Source organism: Mizuhopecten yessoensis, unplaced genomic scaffold, assembly GCF_002113885.1.
Source record: "Mizuhopecten yessoensis strain PY_sf001 unplaced genomic scaffold, ASM211388v2 scaffold11051, whole genome shotgun sequence".
In the NCBI taxonomy this organism is placed as follows: Eukaryota; Metazoa; Mollusca; class Bivalvia; order Pectinida; family Pectinidae; genus Mizuhopecten; species Mizuhopecten yessoensis.
The window spans coordinates 7716-27781 of NW_018408854.1; the positions used below are offsets into that span (position 1 = coordinate 7716).

Here is a 20066-nt window from a genome sequence, read left to right on the forward strand (position 1 = left end):
GTACAATTTTTATGAAAATCAACCTCCTTTTTTTACAAATATCGTTAAAAGAGAAAGTCTTGTTTTTCTGTTGATCTAAAGAACGCATTTGGAAAACATGAATTATATCTATTGTTTCTGTTATTTTCAAGAATACATGTATAATATTCGTTACATTGTATAATGATATACGATGATAACACTTAATCGGCTGAACATTAGCCCGCCACATAACTTTACCGTTCAACAATAATTAACTGACAAGCAGTGCCCAAAACGGTTGTTGAAATATTAATGCCGAATACAAAATGTACAATACTTGGTTTTTTTGGAAATTTTGTTCCGACATTTACACTGAAAATCTAAAGGATTTTTATGAATCTTTTTTTTTCATTATTTTTATCAAAAGTGAGATGAATGATTAACTTTCCAATCCAGAGCATGGCGTGCTGTCAATAAACATGAAAAGCAACTGAAATAAGGTACTCATCATCTGTTACATGAATTGTCTTTTATAACATAATCGGCCTGTTATCCAGTGAATTCGCTCGTGCAATATTTTTACATATGTCACTAGTGTAATATACCCTGGAGCGTTTTTCATTGGCTGTGCCAGTCAGAAATCGATTGTGACGTCATAATCTGGACAATGACGTGACGTCATCAATTGTGAATGGCGCAACAAAATGTCTGTTTCCGTTTGATTAAGCCCTCTAGCTTTAAAACCTGTCAAAATGTCGGTTTTCTGAGTTATGTGATAAAAAGTATTCTAAATTTGTTTTCATTTCATATGAGTTTTTATGAAACTCGTCTCGAAGATTTAATTTTTGCTCGCCTAGGCTCGCAAAAATAAAAACTCCTAAGACTCTTTTCATAAAATCTCATTTGAAATGAAAACTCATTTAAGATCCTATGTGTACATAGTAAACCTTGTTCGTTGAAGAAAATGAAGCAGCGATGTGATGTGACCGCACTTTCTAGTAGTGCTGACCAACTGTGCCCCGGTAGTTTACATACGACTGACAGCCAGTGAATCCCGTCCAGGTACAAGAGAGCGTTACTGTATTCCAGTTTCCCAGTGACGTTTAAATGTCTCTGTACCTCAAGACCTTAAACAACTGGAACTGTCTTAGTGGTTTTGAAGTCGACATTGACCTGCACATTGTAGGCATTAAACACTTGTGTACGATAACGAAACCCACCTCACCTTAATTAAGCTTGAGTATATCTGCATTCAGTGTCTTGATTTTGTTATATTGAGTTCCAGCTATCTAGTAGTTTGATGACCACGTACGTCTGACGTCGTCTCCATAACAACGACAACAACAGAGCCTCGGTTAGACAACCAAAAAACATCACCCCAAGGGTTGTAGATTTCTCGGTCACACCCTCCAGGTAGGGGAAGATTCTATTCGTCTCACCTTAGGGTTGAGACGGGGGCATTCCCCTAATGATAACGATTGGATGATGTCACGTAAACAATCCATCAACCTATAGCTAACGTCAACCCTGAAATTAGCCTGTAACGTTAATATTAACATTAAAAAGTGAGATATTTTCAATCTTAACATACAATACAATACATCGGCATCTACAACGACAGAGCGTATTGGTAAGTTAGCATTAACAACATGTAATCAAGTAATGCTATGGAAGTACCAGTATTCACATATGTAATAGCGTGCAATACTTGCAGGACTTAATTGTTACGTACAGGATAAGGTTGTGTAACAATGAACATAATCAAACGTTTTATTTTGCCATTGTCCTACATTTCATCACGGGGTAGGTCGTTCCATGCGTGAACAGTTCCTGCTCGCTCAGTAACCATTACTAAATTCTGAGAAAATTAAAGTCTGTATTAATGTAAGCGTCAGTGCATTGTCCTGGTAAACCTCTATAACTGATCCTATCACAGATAACAGATCGAAGTGGCCGTCTATCATAGACATCACACAGCCTACTCCCACCTCTGTAGTATCTGCTCCGGTGGCACAATCGGTTAGCGCGCCGTGCGTACTTATAGACAGTACCTTCCCCGTGCTCGACACGGGACGAGGAATGCGGAGGTTGTGAGTTCGATCCTCACCCGGAGCAGTACATTTTTGATGAAAATTAATCTTCTTTTTTTTACAAATAAACGAAAAAAGATTAAGTGTTGTATTTCTGTAGATCTGAAGAACGCATTTGGAACATGAACGATATACATCGTATCTGTAATTTTCAAGAATACATGTATAATATTCGTTACATTGTATAATGATATACGATGATAACACTTAATCGGCTGAACATTAGCCCGCCACATAACTTTACCGTTCAACAATAATTTACTGACAAGCAGTGCCCAAAACGGTTGTTGAAATATTAAAATGCCGTATAACAAAATGTACAATACTTAGTTTAAAAAAAATAAATGTTTTGACATTTACACTGAAAATTTATAGGACTTTTATGAATCCATATCAATATTTTATTTATTTTTTAAAAAGTGAGATGAATGATTAACTTTCCAATCCAGAGCATGGACAGGTGATGACTGTTGACCCTGAAAGGCGACATGACTTACAAAACCGGTATACATATTTTTTAATAAGTCAAAAATTTGTCCTTAAATCCTATTTTGTACAGTTTGAGAAGTAACCCTTCGTGTCAAACAGTATCAAAAACTTTCTTACTATCTAAAAATGCAACGAGGAAATCAGAGTCATTTTCTAGGTTACATCTCACACATTCCTGTAAATTAAAGGAAGTGCATAGACTACATACAATTTTCATATAAGCCGATTGCTGTCTGTTTGGAAACGTTTCTGAATCTAGTAAAAAATCCATTCTGAGAGACAAAATTGACTCGAATATTTAAAAAAAGGACGGGTATAAGAGTAATACCCCTATAACTGGGTCGTCTTTGGGTTTTCCATTGCCCTTGTACAAAGTAAAAAATGTTCCTTTTTTCCAGTCTTCAGGTATATGCTCATATTTTACAATGAGGTTGAACAATTTGGTAATGAGGCTTAGTAATCTATCACCTCCATACTTAATGTGTTCATAGACCAGGCTATCATACCCACTAGCTTTGCCTTTCTTTAGTTTCCTACATACTACCCGCATGTCGTCCGTAGTAAACATTTCTGACAGAAATATATCTTTCTCTTGATTAGACTTATTTTGAATTTCATTTACCTTAAGTAATACATCTTGAAAAAAGTTTTTATCAAACGACTCAAGCGTTTCATTATTGAACAACTTACTAAAATGATGACCTCAAGCATCTACAATTTGTTCGGGTTCACGTAGTGTGGTGCCATTGTACTTCATTTCTGTTTGACAACAAACAGAATTGTTAGAACGATTTTTTAAATAGTTTCCAGAAGAGATTTTGGTCAACGTCTCCAGATTTATCTATTTCGGCGAATTGTTCTTTCATATATATATTAAAAGCATGACGAAGACATCGTCTGAATTTTGTTTTTAAGGCCTTGTATTCAATGAACAAATGATTTTTCCCTCTTTGTCTGCCAGACGCATTCCAAAACGACCTCTTGGAAACCATTTCTTTGTGCAATTCAGATAATTCCTTGCTCCAGTATGGTTTCAAATAGTTTTTAAAAGAACTTCTCTGAAATGACTTGTCTGACGCCTCAATTAAACAGCATTTGATTTTGTTGTAAAATATATCAATATCATTAGTATGTACAACATCATCAGGTATCTCAACAGTGTTAAGGAGACAATTTACATGATATCTATAAAGGTCAATAGACCCATTCATTTCAGCTTTTCTCCAATTAAATCTGACCCATTCGGGACTTAAAACTTTGCAAAATTGTTTAAGAATATTCATCATGCAAATTACAGGATTGTGTTCAGAAACATTTAACTCATGACCATCTAAAACTTCACAATGTTTAACCAAATCGAAACAACTTGAGACAATAATAATATGGTCGATAGTAGTGAAATATCCCGTTGTTGGATAATACGTATACATTGGACCTTTGCATTTGTCCGTCACATTTACAGATTCCATATTTGTACTATTCAAAAAAGCTTGAACTCTTAAAGATCTGTCGTTACCAGCAAATCGACACCGACTACCTTGGATTTGCACGTTCATATCTCCGAGTATAACAACTTTCCCCTTCTCGGAATATACAGAAACCACATATTCTAAAATATCTATTTGATCTAACAAAACATCAATCGACCTGGAGGTTTCAGGCATATAAACGGAGAAAACGTAAAGGTACTCATTATTTAGCATTTGAACTTCAAGACCGAAATTCTTGGACTATCGACAATAATTTCGTGTACTCTCAAATTCTCTTTGAATAACATACAAACACCACCTCTAATATTGAACCTATAGCAAAAAGGATCGATTTCGTTGACAGGTTTAACGAAACACGAGTAACCAGTGTTTTTAAAAGATTCAAAAAACGAAATATTGCATTCCCTGAACCAATGCTCAGATATACCACATACATCAACGTCATATTCATGCAAGCAATCTAGAAGGTAGGGCATACCGGCCATAATACCTGCTATGTTCCAACACATGAAGCTAAAGGTGTTCGCGTCATCATGTTGGTTCTGGAAGACAGTTCTGGGCAACCACTCTCGAACGTGAAAACCTTTTGGCCAAAACGTGGGATCTTCGATACATTTTGTAATGGCTTCATCGTCCGCTCCATTCAGTTGAGCGGATGCAGTGCGTTTCCACGACAGAGTGAAGTATTTTATACCTAAGTATTTTATGTCTCCATTAATCAGTGTTTGTGTTTGGAACATACAGCAGAGTTCGGAAATCGAGAGGGCTGGTATAGACTGATATAAGGTACTCATCCTCTGTTACATGTATTGTCTTTTATAACATAATCAGTCTGTTATCCAGTGAATTCGCCCTTGCAATATTTTTACATATGTCACTAGTGTAATATACCCTGGAGCGTTTTTCATTGGCTGTGCCAGTCAGAAATCGATTGTGACGTCATAATCTGGACAATGACGTGACGTCATCAATTGTGAATGGCGCCACAAAATGTCTGTCTCCGTTTGATTAAGCCCTCTAGCTTTAAAACCTGTCAAAATGTAGGTTTTCTGAGTTATGTGATAAAAAGTATTCTAAATTTGTTTTCATTTCATATGAGCTTTTATGAAACTCGTCTCGAAGTTTTAATTTTTGTTCGCCAAGGCTCGCCAAAAATAATAACCCCTAAGACTCGTTAAAGAAAATCTCATATGAAATGAAAACTCATTTAAGATCCTATGTGTATTGTTCATCATAAACTTTGTTCGTTGAAGAAAATGAAGCAGCAACGTGATGTGACCGCACTTTCTAGTTGTGGTGACCAGAAGTGGTGACCAGCTGTGCCTGTGACCACACTTTCTAGTAGTGGTGACCGGCTGTGCCTGTGACCGCACTTTCTAGTATTGGTGACAAGTAGTGATGACTAGTATTGGTGACAAGTAGTGATGACCAGCTGTGCATGTGACCGCACTTTCTAGTAGTGGTGACCATTAGTGGTGACCAGCTGTGCCTGTAACCACACTTTCTAGTAGTGGTGACCAGCTGTGCCTGTGACCGCACTTTTTAATAGTGGTGACAAGCTGTGACTGTGACCGCACTTTCTAGTAGTGGTGACAAACTGTGCCTGTGACCGCACTTTCTAGTAGTGGTAACTAGTAGTGATGACTAGTAGTGGTGACTAGTAGTGGTGACCGGCTGTGCCTGTGACCACACTTTCTAGTAGTGGTGACCGGCTGTGCCTGTGACCGCACTTTCTAGTATTGGTGACAAGTAGTGATGACTAGTACTGGTGACAAGTAGTGATGACCAGCTGTGCATGTGACCGCACTTTCTAGTAGTGGTGACCATTAGTGGTGACCAGCTGTGCTTGTGACCGCACTTTCTAGTAGTGGTGGCCAGCTGTGCCTGTGACCGCACTTTCTAGTAGTGGTGACTAGTAGTGGTGACCAGCTGTGCCTGTGACCGCACTTTCTAGTAGTGGTGACTAGTATTGGTGACCAGCTGTGCCTCGGTAGTTTACATACGACTGACAGCCAGTGAATCCCGGTCAGGTACTAAGAGAGCGTTACTGTATTCCAATTTTCCAGTGACGTTTAAATTTCTTTGTTCCTCAAGACTCAACCTCAACCTCAACTGGAACTGTCTTAGTGGTTTTGGAGTCGACAATTACCTGTACATTTTAGGCATTAAATACTTTTGTTCGATAACGAAATCCACCTCACCTTAATTAAGCTTGAGTATATCTGCATTCAGGGTCTAGATTTTGTTATATTGAATTCCAGCTATCTGGTAGTTTGATGACCACGTACGTCTGTACGTCGTCTCCATAACAACGACAACAACAGAGTCTCGGTTAGACAACCAAAAAACATCACCCCAAGGGTTGTAGATTTATCTGTCACACCCTCCAGGTAGGGGAAGATTCTATTCGTCTCACCTTAGGGTTGAGACGGGGGATTCATAACAATGGTACATTTATGACGTCACGTCAACAATACGATGATGTCACGTCAACAACCGTCAACGTCACTTGACGTCAATCGTGAATTTAGCCTGTAACGTTAACATTACAGTATATATATGACTCATAATGGGTGAACAGGGTAAAAGCAAAAGAATCATTTACTCTTCTTTCAAACACTTAGCAAAGTCTCGTGTTTGGCAACTTAAAAATCTTTCCCTCGGGCTGAGATTCCCCTATCTCACCCAAAGAGGATAAGAGATTCTTTTAATCTCACACGCGGTAGAGAAAGACAGCTGGCAGGCAGTATTACGTCATTATGATAAACAGTCGACGTGACGTCATTGCATTGTTTCCGTGATGTCATACAAATGGTGTGATTGGGGAATCCTCCGTCTCTACCCGAGGATTTTAGCGTTTCGGGGGAAGGATTAAGTTCGATGTTTATTCTGACTGGAATTAGTTTGTTTCTAAGTTTGTGCGCAAAAAAAATCAAACATGGGTCTATTCCATGGACAGGGATATCTCAATCCTCGTGTAAGAGTTTGACTCGGCAAGCCTCTTGCCGACAAGCCAAACTCTTGTTGAGATATCCCTGTCCACGGAACAGACCCATGTAAGATTATATTATGTAATGTTCAAGATGGCGGAGGACAATTCCATATAAATATTTATCAAACAATATTAAATACATACTTAATATCATTACCTGAGGGGTTTTCATTTTCATTGTTTAGGTAGTGAATGTATGTAGCTGTAGTAGACACTCGGGATGTAGATCCAGCTGACATGACTTGGAATGAGAGGTGCATTGTAGTATGTGTAATATTTTCATACTTCGTCTCGAGTTGCTGGTCTGAGATTTGTCAATTCCCTATATATTTTAAGTCAGTAATTTTGACATTATTTTTAGTGGCAGACTTCGCACTACATACCGCTTTGTTCTGATAATGTAGAGAAAGTATGATCCCGCCATTTGTTGTAAATATCTTTTCAGATAGGCAGCGTTTCATTTTAAACTTTCATTCCAATTTTTTTTTGTGAGCTATAGAAGAAAAGTTATTTGGACGTATAACATTATATTGTTTTTCCAAAACAAATATTTTTCTCTGACAGTATGAGGCTAATGTCACAGTATCTAGTCCTAAAAGGACGAAGCAGCTGTGTCATTCATTTTTGACGAATGGTATATATTGACAAAGACACGTATGCAGATGGTACTCCATGAATAACGTAGTTGTGATTATCACATCGAAGGTGTAACCACGTGCTACGTCTGCCACATGTTGCACCTGACCCCGGGAGATGTAGTAGCTCAGAGAACTATAGACAGTATCTTCATAAACGAAATTATCAAGGTGAAAAAAATCATTACCTTTTAAAATGACCTCTAGTGGTACCAATGTACTATATATTATGATGGTCAAGGAAGCTATCCAGACTTCTGACCAATACATGCCACAATATATCGGAAGGTGCTCTTTTCGATTAAAGGGCATGCTTATAACACACAATCTGACTGAACTGCATGTCGCCAGCACGGGTGGAGCAATCCGTGTACTCAAATATCGTGAACAAATATTATTACCTTTTTGAGTTTTTTCTACCATCGGTTTCAAATGTTAGATGACAGAGCGTATTGATAAGTTAGCCTTAACTAACCAAGTAATCTTATGGAAGTATTCACATATGTAATAGCATGCAATACTTGCAGGAATTAATTGTTACGTACAGTTCCTGCTCGCTCAGTAACCCTTACTAAATTCTGAAAAAAATAAAGTCTGTGTTTATGTAAGCGTCAGTGCATTGTCCTGGTAAACCTTTATAACTGATCATATCACAGATAACAGATCGAAGTGGCCGGCTATCATAGACATCACACAGCCTACTCCCAGCACTGTAGTGTCTGCTCCGGTGGCACAATCGGTTAGCGCGCCGTACTTATAGACAGTACCTTCCCCGTGCTCTACACGGGACGAGGAATGCGGAGGTTGTGAGTTCGATCCTCACCCGGAGCAGTACATTTTTGATGAAAATTAATCACTTTTATGGAAACGACAGCAGCTTCATTCATTTACATTTTGCGTCCTTCTCTTTAGTCCCCCTTTAAAGATAAAATAACGCAACTGCTTTCAAATCGAATCTGTATTAACAATGTTTGCATAACAGCAATCGTATTAAAATCAGACCTCTCAAGAACACATCGCTACCTTCACTGAGAGAGGATACGAACACACTCCTCCATTAGCGTAGGTAACAAAGCGGTCTTGAGAGGTCTGATTTTAATTAGTTTAGCCATAACAGATTAAGATAAACAAAGAATTTTAATTGAGGTAATCCATAAAGCCCAACCTTCGTCTCATTTATCCCCTGTTTTAGTTATCCATATTTTATTCGGTTTCTTAAGTTATTTATCGTCCTATTCTCGCATGAATTGTCGATTATGACACATACAATTAGCGAAATATTGATCTGCATAACACTTTCCAACGTATTATCTTGAATACATCATCAATACATGCTATGACCTACGTGATGACGTCAACATTGTTATGACGTCATAACTATAACGTTGTATACCACTGGACCTCCCTTGAAGATAGTTGTCCTACTCATTAATCAATCGTTCACAATTTATACACGTATTTTAATTAAAGGCTGAATTTTAATATATAAACTCAATTTTCTATGAGAGTGGAATATTTTGAATGGTAAATATAAGTCTTGAACAGCTTTGATTTGGCATTCATAGCCAATGTGTATGCCAACTGGAACGTGCCAAATACAGAATGAAGCGCTAGCGTGTCTCGTGGAATTTGTCTCGTTTGGTTTACCGTATACATTGACCTCGAGGTCATGCATACATGTATATGTAGATATTTATATCTTCGATACAAAATGACTAAGTCCTGTCCGGAAAGTAACAAAAATATTTGCCGAAAAAAACCCAAAACGTTTTCGTTTCGGAAAACCTATCATGATGCCGGAGGAATATAATGAATGACACGTTAAGTATACTCTATAACTCGGAGTATTAAAGGAAAAAATGTTGCGATCTATTATTATAGTCATTAATTCTGAAGTCGCGAAAGTAGTTTACCACAGAACCATTGTAACATTTAACTCGAAGATCTGTTTTTGATGTAACCGAATTTATCTGGCTTTGAGGTTTATATTTTGTTAACATCCCATCACGGAGAAAGTTACGTATACGTAGAAATGAAAAATACAAAGCATATGTATATGTGACTGTAAACTCACACATATTTCCACAATAACGCATAATAACTTGTCAAAAAATATTAGTAGTGCATTTTAAAGAATTTAAACATAGCGTATGGTATTTACAGATATGCATGAAGGTGATAGTAATATGTTTTTCGAGATACTATGGTTAAAGACATGAAATACCTGTCGTTTACTAAGGAATGCAAGTGAAGAGTTTAAATGTAAACCATCTTTACATGTAAGTGACATTCGCTCTTTCCTGGCAGTGCCTGGGTTTTATTATTGCAGATTTACTCTGCATTGTCATTTTATAAACCTGTTAATGCCAGCAATATTTATGAGACAATGAATCAAGAGAAGTGATCGTGACGTCAATACATTTGTGACGTCATAATGATGATGAATTAAGTACAAATCTATCTTTATGTTTTAGAAAAAATATTTGAATTTGAATATCAATTTCTTGTTAAATTCAATAAGAAATAATAGTACGAATATTGAATTGCATTCAGTACAGAGTTACATTGCATAAAGCTCCTTATTTGGACATAATTTTAGGACTTTATTTATGACTAGAATGTAGTTTAAGTATTACACATGCATTTTACTACATATACGTCTTGTGTGTGTATTACAATTTATTTTGTAAATTTCTTCTAGGCTATCAAATGCCGATCTGATTAAAATCATCTGTTACATGGCTACAATGTACGTAATGGTCTCACGTGCACTACATTGTACGTGCACCATATATAGTATATGTACGTAATACGTATCATGTGTAGTAAACGAAGACATGTAACAGGTACCAGATATACATTAAGTGGTATCATATATTCCCTAAAACCAAATCAATAACAATGATACATGTATCAGAGGTACTCTGTACACAATATAAATACCGTCATTACTGCCTTATTTAGGAACGATATAATCTAATAAAGGGTACAATCGGGTAATGTTAGGAAAATTAACTTATATTAAGTAGCTTTTATATCAGTCTGTTACGTAACCCTAATTAATCCCAAGTTATTTGAATCGTAGGAGAGAGACTTAGAAATAGTATTACAATAATACCTAATGATAAGATTCCTGATTGGTCCTCTCACATGTTGTCTCAAATTATAAAATCACAAGGTCCAATTTCCTTTCAATGAAATGAGTTATAAATACGACCCTTGTTTCACAGAATGGATACATGTTCTAAGTTTGGTAAGTAGGATATAAGAAATTGCCTCTGATAAGTATATATACCGCCCTCAGATCCATGTCTTCTGGAGCAGAAATCATCTGACATCGCGTATCAGGCCATATAAAAACGTATACTAGGAATGAATGCTGTTACACATACAATACAGTTGTCATTCATCGAATGTACATTGGACTAGTTCCACTATGTTAAGTTACGAGGCTTTGTTACAGCGTGCAAACAACTGATGTACATGTTACCTGTTCATTTAACTAAGAGATGAACAAGTTTCCATTATTGACCTTAAGTGTCGTTATGTATGTCCAGCCAGCTTTGATATATAAATATACGTTTAAAGCGTTACTTTGGCTTCAAATTTCACTTCACGTTTACGTTTTAAGAAATACCAACATGACATATATATCTTAATTACAAAACGTTAATTTCAGATAAATCTTTAATGCTCCCTTATGTCAACCAATAATCTGTACACGCTGTCATTACAAAACTGATCGCTGTTTTGGGAATAGACGTCTGCAAAATATTGACAGGTCAATCCGACATAAAATTATTACTTGGCACATAATAAAATATGACAATAGCCTTCCGCGCGATTTTCACGTTATTTTACTATTTTAGTTGATATTGATACATAGCAAAAATAGTAAAAGAATTATACAACCAATATTTTTTCAAGATAAACGGTCCAAATCTATTTTTTGAAGCTTTATATTTGGGTAAAGAAAGACATCTACAACTCTTTCAATTTTTTGAACGAAGTTAAGAGACCACTACGATAAGATGTATACTAAAAGGCATCTTATATATCAAGATATTTTACTTAATTAATATACTTTCTACACGGAGATGCAAATTGTAAATGTCATATATCTTGTATGTTAACTTAACCTCAAATGTAAGTGACTAAAATTGGTGCAACATTTTTTACAAAGTGAAGTATGATGATATGTAGATTGTACGGATGAAATGAATTAGTAAAAATATATTAATGAAACGAAGCCAAACAAAAACTGTTAAGACAAACACGTTTTTTGAGTAAACGTTAGTGTGGAAGTTCAGTTTATTTGTGGTAAGTGGTCCGTTTGCTCAACAATAAGTCTTTCGTACGAGACTATTGGAGGTTTCCAAAAAACGCATGTATTTGTTTATCTTTTAAACTATAACAGAAAACGAAACAAAATATTCACTCTCAATTGATGTTATACGCAGAGAACGTGGGAAGCTTTGTTTACGAATCTGATAAACACAAAATATCAAAATTTTAAGTACAATATGATGTATGTGCATCTAGTGTTCTGTATCGGGAGAGATAGTTCGCAAATATTGTGGCCTAAGGGATACAAATACAATAGCTTAATGGTTAACTCTCATCACGAAACACGTACGTGTATAGAAAAATATGTTTGGAGTATTTTTTTTATTAAGGGGACTGGGAATACACGTTTCGGCTGCAATATTTATTAGATAAAAATCGATACCTTTCAGAAGACTTTCAATATAGATAGATCTGCTCTGGCTGTTCTATAAATAATGGGTAAATTGCCAAAATGTCAAAGAGGCAACACGTATGACACTAGTCCGAATTATTCTGACGTTTTATCAACTTTTTTCATATCGGTCTGTCGTCGATTAGTGTCAGAACTCCGGCCCTCTATTATATGCGGGAAATATGCGACCCGCGCCCGGAGCGCACTTCAAACTGATATTTTAGAAACAAATCGTCACTTTCACACACATGTCGCACATGGATGGAAAGATCTATTCTTTATGCACTAGTATGTTTTTAATGGAAATTAGGTCATGAGCAATGTCACATGACTTGACGAGATCTCGCGTTACCGAAGGTATTTCCCAACGTTATGACGTAGCCGGCGAGATTTTAGTCACGTGGCATTAGAAGGCGGGGCTATCAAAAAACTAGAGTAAAACAGAGTAGGTTTGAAAAAATATGTTTTTAGTGATTGTATTGGTTGTTTGAGGCGTTTTATGTATGTTAATCTTATGCATAAAGAATAGATATTTCGATCCATGTGCGACATGTGTGTGAAAGTGACGATTTGTTTCTAAAATATCAGTTTGAAGTGCGCTCCGGGCGCGGGTCGCATATTTCCCGCATATTATAGAGGACCGAAGTTCTGACGTTAATCGACCACAGACCGATATGAAAAAAGTTGATAAACCGTCAGAATAATCTGACTATTGTGACACTTGATGTTTAAACATGTAAAACATATGTTTTTTGTCTCGCCGCGACGAAGTAGCGGAAGCGAGACTAATGTGTTGCTTTTCCGCCGACGGCCGCGGCGTCAACATTAAGTTTTTGCGTTAAACTTAGTTTCACTGAAAGTATAGGTGCAAGACCAACCAAAATTGGACCATAGTAGTACATCTCAACCCATGCATCAAATGCTGGATGCGGCCTACATTTCATGGTCCATTGACTTTGTAAGCATCTCCATCAACATTAAGTTTTAGCGTTTAAGTTAGTTTCTCTGATATGTGCATTGATGGTCAAAGCGGGGCACAGGCGATACACATCAGTCCGAATAGCTTCTTTTTTTTGCGTTAAAAGTGGTTATGTACATGTTTAACAAACATATGCATCATATGATACAGGAGTACAATACGTATTTAGGCAATAAATTTACACTTACTGAAGATGATCACAAACACGTTACAAGGTTCTAGTACAAACAATGATATTGTCCCTATAAGCATACAACCTTCAATAAAAGATACATGTAAGCAAAGGAATAAACAAATAAATAAAAAAAAGAAATAAAAAAAGAAAAACGAAATAAATAAAAAAAATATTCTCTCGTACCCTAGATTGGTCTACAGAATAAACAGACTTGACTATCATATTTGGAAGTTTTGGATTCTTTCTTGGATTCAATCGTTCTAAAACATAAATATTTTTAGACTGAAGTAGCCGACTATTTACTAATGGATAGAGTTTTTCATTGGTTGGATGTTCATATACTGTGTTTGACTTTAATCATTGCTAGTTTTACCTCGGTATACTGTTTCTTTTTTAGTGCGAAATGTCTGTTTTAGTGATTTGTTTCAGTGTTAACATCGATAGCTTTACCTCGGTACGATTTCTAAGTTAGTGTGAACATTGCTAGTTTGTTTCAGTGTTAACATCGATAACTTTACCTCGGTACGATTTCTAAGTTAGTGTGAATATCCATAGCTTTACCTCGGTACGATTTCTAAGTTAGTGTTAATATTCATAGCTTAACCTCGGTACGATCTGTAAGTTAGTGTGAATATTGGTAGTTCGTTTCAGTGTTAACATCGATAACTTTACCGCGGTACGATTTCTAAGTTAGTATGAACATTGTTAGTTTGTTTCAGTGTTAACATCGATAACTTTACCTCGGTACGATTTCTAAGTTAGTGTTAATATTCATAGCTTAACCTCGGTACGATCTGTAAGTTAGTGTGAATATTGGTAGTTCGTTTCAGTGTTAACATCGATAACTTTACCGCGGTACGATTTCTAAGTTAGTGTGAACAGTGTTAGTTTGTTTCAGTGTTAACATCCATAGCTTTATCTCGGTACGATTTCTAAGTTAGTGTGAACTTTGCTAGTTTGTTTCAGTGTTACATCCATAGCTTTACCTTGGTACGGTTTCTTAGTTAGTGTTAACTGTGCTAGTTTGTTTCAGTGTTAACATTGATAGCTTGACCTCGGTACGATTTTTCAGTTAGTGTGAACTTTGCTAGTTTGTTTCAGTGTTAACATCCATAGCTTATCCTCGGTACGATTTCTAAGTTAGTGTGAACTTTGCTAGTTTGTTTCAGTGTTACATCCATAGCTTTACCTTGGTACGGTTTCTTAGTTAGTGTTAACTGTGCTAGTTTGTTTCAGTGTTAACATTGATAGCTTGACCTCGGTACGATTTTTCAGTTAGTGTGAACTTTGCTAGTTTGTTTCAGCGTTAACATCGATAGCTTTACCTTTGTACGATTTCTAAAATAGTGTGAACTTTGCTAGTTTGTTTCAGTGTTACATCCATAGCTTTACCTTGGTACGGTTTCTTAGTTAGTGTTAACTGTGCTAGTTTGTTTCAGTGTTAACATTGATAGCTTGACCTCGGTACGATTTTTCAGTTAGTGTGAACTTTGCTAGTTTGTTTCAGCGTTAACATCGATAGCTTTACCTTTGTACGATTTCTAAAATAGTGTGAACTTTGCTAGTTTGTTTCAGTGTTACATCCATAGCTTTACCTTGGTACGGTTTCTTAGTTAGTGTGAACTTTGCTAGTTTGTTTCAGTGTTAACATCCATAGCTTTACCTCGGTACGATTTCTAAGTTAGTGTGAATATTGCTAGTTCGTTTCAGTGTTAACATCGATAACTTTACCGCGGTACGATTTCTAAGTTAGTGTGAACATTGTTAGTTTGTTTCAGTGTTAACATCCATAGCCTTACCTCGGTACGATTTTTAAGTTAGTGTGGACATTGCCGAAATTGCTTCCAAACGCAAGTCAACATTCGAAGTGTTGAAATTTTGCACCGTAATACACCTTTCATTGTTATTTAACAAAATACAACATGATTTTAGCTCATATCTAACTTATGTAAATACCTTATAATATGTCGACCAGGGGAGAACACGTCTATAATTCTTTATACATCTGATTTTAAAAAAGTGTTTAAGTTAAACATTTGATCTTTGGGCCTTCTTAAAATTGTCTGATTCAAATCCAGTACAGCCAGCCCAAAAGTCACAAGTATTTTCTATAACTGTTTTTATCAAGGCTTGTCCCAAATTCTTGATATTTACTATACTCAGTCATACAAGGGTTGCTATTTGGTCTAAAGCTAATCTACACTAGTTTTCAGATTTTAGAGTATACACATTCGTTTAAAATTCACAAGCTTCGTTTACCGAATGAATCATAAACACTTAAAATTCGACCCATTTATAATTACAAGTAAGGTCATTACATTCAGCTCTCTTATATTGTCAAAGTTGTCAGTTAAAACAAGGTTCAACCACCGTGGTCATTAATTAATCAATCAGTTAATCGGTACTGCAGAAAATACATCTGATGAAATAATATCAGATCAAAGCATGGTGAAATAAACTGGGTCTAGTCTATTCTGTTATAGCAGCTTCTTTTTAAAAACAGTTAAATTAAATGAGACTTACCTGTAAGTTGAAATTTAATATCGAGTCTGTTCTCTCCTCTGCAGGTACATAGTGGTTACATGAGATGCGTGCGCATGCGTACAGTCATAATTCAAAGAAGTGAGGAAACACTTAAAGTGCACTGGTCAACACCAGTGCACCAAACTCTGGCAATAACTAAAATGATCAAGAGATACTGCACTTAAACTTCCCTGAGTTTAAACCTCCCACAATATATATATAAACTAAAGACACAGAGAGGGTAATAAAAAGGCTGGGATGTAACCCCTATGTATCTGCAGAGGAGAGAACAGAATTGACATCAAATTCAACTTACAGGTAAGTCTCATTTAATTTAACAATTCTGTTCTCTCCTCTTTCGGTACTAGGAGTCACATGAGATGTTGAAAGAGAGTGTTTCCGAACTGGTAGAATAAAACCAGAAATAAAGACAAAAACACCGAAAAGCAATATAACCTGTGTAATTAACTCAACACATAATACATGTTAATCAAACGAGATATCGACTGCACAGTCGCATACAGTTGTAAACAGTTCTCATCCTACGTTTTGAAGATCATTCACATGCTATAAAAGAGTTCGCCATCAGGCATAGAGTCACTCCATAATGAATGATACACAGTAAATGTATACTGTCATGTACATATATTCCTAACTTTCTTCTCTAAATTCTGTAGGGGTTGTCTTTCTTTGTGTATTGTCATTACAGTAGGTTATCGAGTTTAATATTATTTTTATTCGCACAAGCGGCGCTGTTATTATTTGTAGGGATGTAAGGGACAATAAAAAATAAGGATTATTGGGTGGCCATGTTTCGTGTGACAAGTTTACAAGCTGTTTCAGCAGGGACGTACTCTATATACTGTCCCTGGTTTCAGTGACAATATTACAAGTTGTTTCAAGTTTAAGAAGCGTATGGTGTAAGTTTATGATTGAAAGGATGTTTCTCCTTAATAATTCCTCCATCGATCCCATTTATTTGTTCATATGATTGTTAAATTTGGATTTAATCATATATCACATGTCGGTAAAGTTTACAGAATTTGTCGTAATGCGTAAATTACCAAGGTTTTTATATCCAGTACATTATAGAGGATTCAATGTAAGGGCCGGTTTCCAAAACGGCCCCTTCTCTGATTCAAATTATGAATGTTGCGAATTACAATTTCGAGATAACCTTCTTTTATTTACGAACTTATGTCTTTGATGCTGAAATTGACAACTTTATAGAAATACATTTTCACTGAAATTATGAAATCTGGGTGTCGGAAAGGTGTAAAATTATTCTTCGGAAAAGAAAAAAACAGTAGTTGAGCTAGATAAGAAATTATACGGGGGCAGGCTCCTATGGAGAATTAACATTACTGGAAACATTCCCTTTNTGTCGGAAAGGTGTAAAATTATTCTTCGGAAAAGAAAAAAACAGTAGTTGAGCTAGATAAGAAATTATACGGGGGCAGGCTCCTATGGAGAATTAACATTACTGGAAACGTTTGGTCGTTTTTCGGTTAAGAATATGATAAATTATGTGAACATTTTATGTTTAAGAAGTTTTTTCATGTTTTAAGTAATGTTTCGGTGTTTCAGCCGTATGTGTAAGATTTGTTTGTATTTTGTATGTTGAAGCTTTTTACCGCACACGTACAAGTTGCGTCATCGTTAAAATAAGGAATAAGAAGTATGTACAACGGTGTAGCGGTTATCTGTCGGGAACCACTAGATTCTAGAAATGCCCCAGAACATACCATACACTGTCCATATTGAATGTTTTGGGTCTAGGATAGAGTTAATTAAGCATGCGCGCATCCATGAAACATAATTTGGTAGTTGTGCGTTAAGTTGACTAAACTTATTGCGTCTACATTTTGTTTCCCAGGAATGTGTGCAGCTTACAACCAAATATCTCTTTTGATATATGTTAGACATATACACCATTCCCATATGTGTTTGTCTAACTTGTTACATTGGGAGGTTTTACCACCCATATTATTAATATAGGCAATAGCAGTAGTATTGTTCAAACTAAGTCTTACTTGAACATGTCTAACACTTCCACATAATGCCAGAAAAACAAACCATGCAGCTTTCAGTTCTAGGAAATTGATATGCTCTAATGCCTCCGTCACTGACCAATTTCCCCCTGTGCTGCTTGAAGTGCCATCAGTCTCTATGCCACCCCCCAAACCGATGTTTGATACATCAGTTGTTAAAAGGATAGTAGGAGACTTTTGAACTATTTTACATGATGCGTTCGGCAGGTTTTTCACCCACAAATTCAGTTCAAATTTAGCTTCTTATGAAATAGGCATGATTGCATCAAATTCCCTCAAGTCATTTTTATCTTCTCTTGTTTTTAGCTGGCGATAATAGAGTTGTCCATGCTGTACACCTGGCAAAGTCGCTATGATATGACCTATACATTGGGCTACTACCTGAATGGTGGTGTGTGTTATATCACATAATTGTGTACAAAGCTGTAAGAATTTGGTTTTCTTGCTCTGTGTCAGTGATATTGTCATATCCCTTGAATTGATAATAAACCCTAAATACTCAGTAATCTGAGAAGGTTCAAAAACGGACTTGATGGGATGCACCACAAACCCTGCTTGAGCAGAACTTTGTACTGTTTCGACAACATTATGTCGACATTCAGTATGCTATCCCCCGATAACAATGACTCATCAATGTAGGATGTACTGAGAAATCCTATCCCCCGGAGTTCAGCAAAGAATTATTTTGTTATTTTTGTGAACATGCGTGGCGCACACGCCAAACTATTAGGTAGAGCTGTAAATTGGTAAATCTGTCCCTCAAATTTGAATCGAGGGAATCATGAATGGAAATGGAATAGTATGCATCCTTCCAGTCAATAGATGCCATGTAGCAATCTTTTGAAATGAGATTGATTGCGGTTTTCAACGTTTCCATTTTGAAGTGTCTGTATAAAAATGACACATTCAGATCTTACCATCCTTTTGTGACCTAGTGAAAAACTTCACCCTGGGCTGATTGAACTCTAACAATGACTTGGTTTTTCAGCAACTTATCCAATTCATCACTGATTATAAGCCGTTCCTTCTGACCAAACTTATGTTCGTGAAAATGTGTATTGTATGACATTAGTTCATCACCATTAAACTCTTTTTTTTCAGCCCCTTTCTGATAGTGCTTAAAATAAATGGATCAGAAGTTAAACTTTCCCAGTAAGTAATGCGACGTTTCACATTACCAGCTTGTAAATTTTAAACTTTAAACAACATTGTTGTCATATTTTTTGGCTAAAGCATTTTGCCAGTCAATAGCAGGTAAACTAACCTGTGAATTTGGGGGCACAACAGCCTGCAGCGTTGTAGTTGTTATTGTTTTCTGTCCGCCCCCTTATTGATAGGAATTTTAATTTTCCTCCATACCTCCGGATTTACTCTTTGGCTCTGCAGAGCTTCAATGTTCACCGGACGTGGGTCGGCAAACAATTTTGCTTCAATTTGTCCTCTGCCATTCTTTTCTTCAGGGCTTTATTCTCTAGACCGACAACTGTCGTATCGCTAATGGCGGCACCCGTCACATCATCTGTGGAAAAGCGGCACTTCAATGTCAGTGGTAGCTGTGACCGTTGATTTTATTGTCGGTGCGGCTAAAAGCTGATCTATTTGATCGCACACGTCAACCACTTCTCCTAACTGAGTCTCGGTCTCCGAGTCGGCGCCATCATCACTCTCGGACACGGAGTCACACTCACGCCTTTGTTCCGTCAACAAACTCCGCATAAGTTTCGTTTGTTCATATCTGCCTGTTGTTTCATTCTGTCCTGCATAGACATTGTAAATCCAGATACTAGTCTCAACAAAGACATGCACTTTGATGAGGTCACATTAGTTGACTCCATTACCTAAGGCACAGACTGGGGTCGTGTTATTGTCTCGCATCTCGGCGTGGCCTCCATTTTGCTTTCTTTGTTCGATGGTTTTATCAACCCCCACGGGAATCTCGGTCC

General features: G+C 36.6%; 1 non-coding gene across 1 annotated transcript; it reads left to right on the forward strand.

The window, feature by feature from the left end:
• The first annotated feature begins 8378 nt into the window (after nt 1–8378).
• On the forward strand, nt 8379–8488 carry Trnai-uau. Its single transcript has 2 exons — nt 8379–8416; nt 8453–8488. It is a non-coding gene; the product is annotated as a tRNA-Ile (tRNA).
• Nucleotides 8489–20066: the final 11578 nt, after the last annotated feature.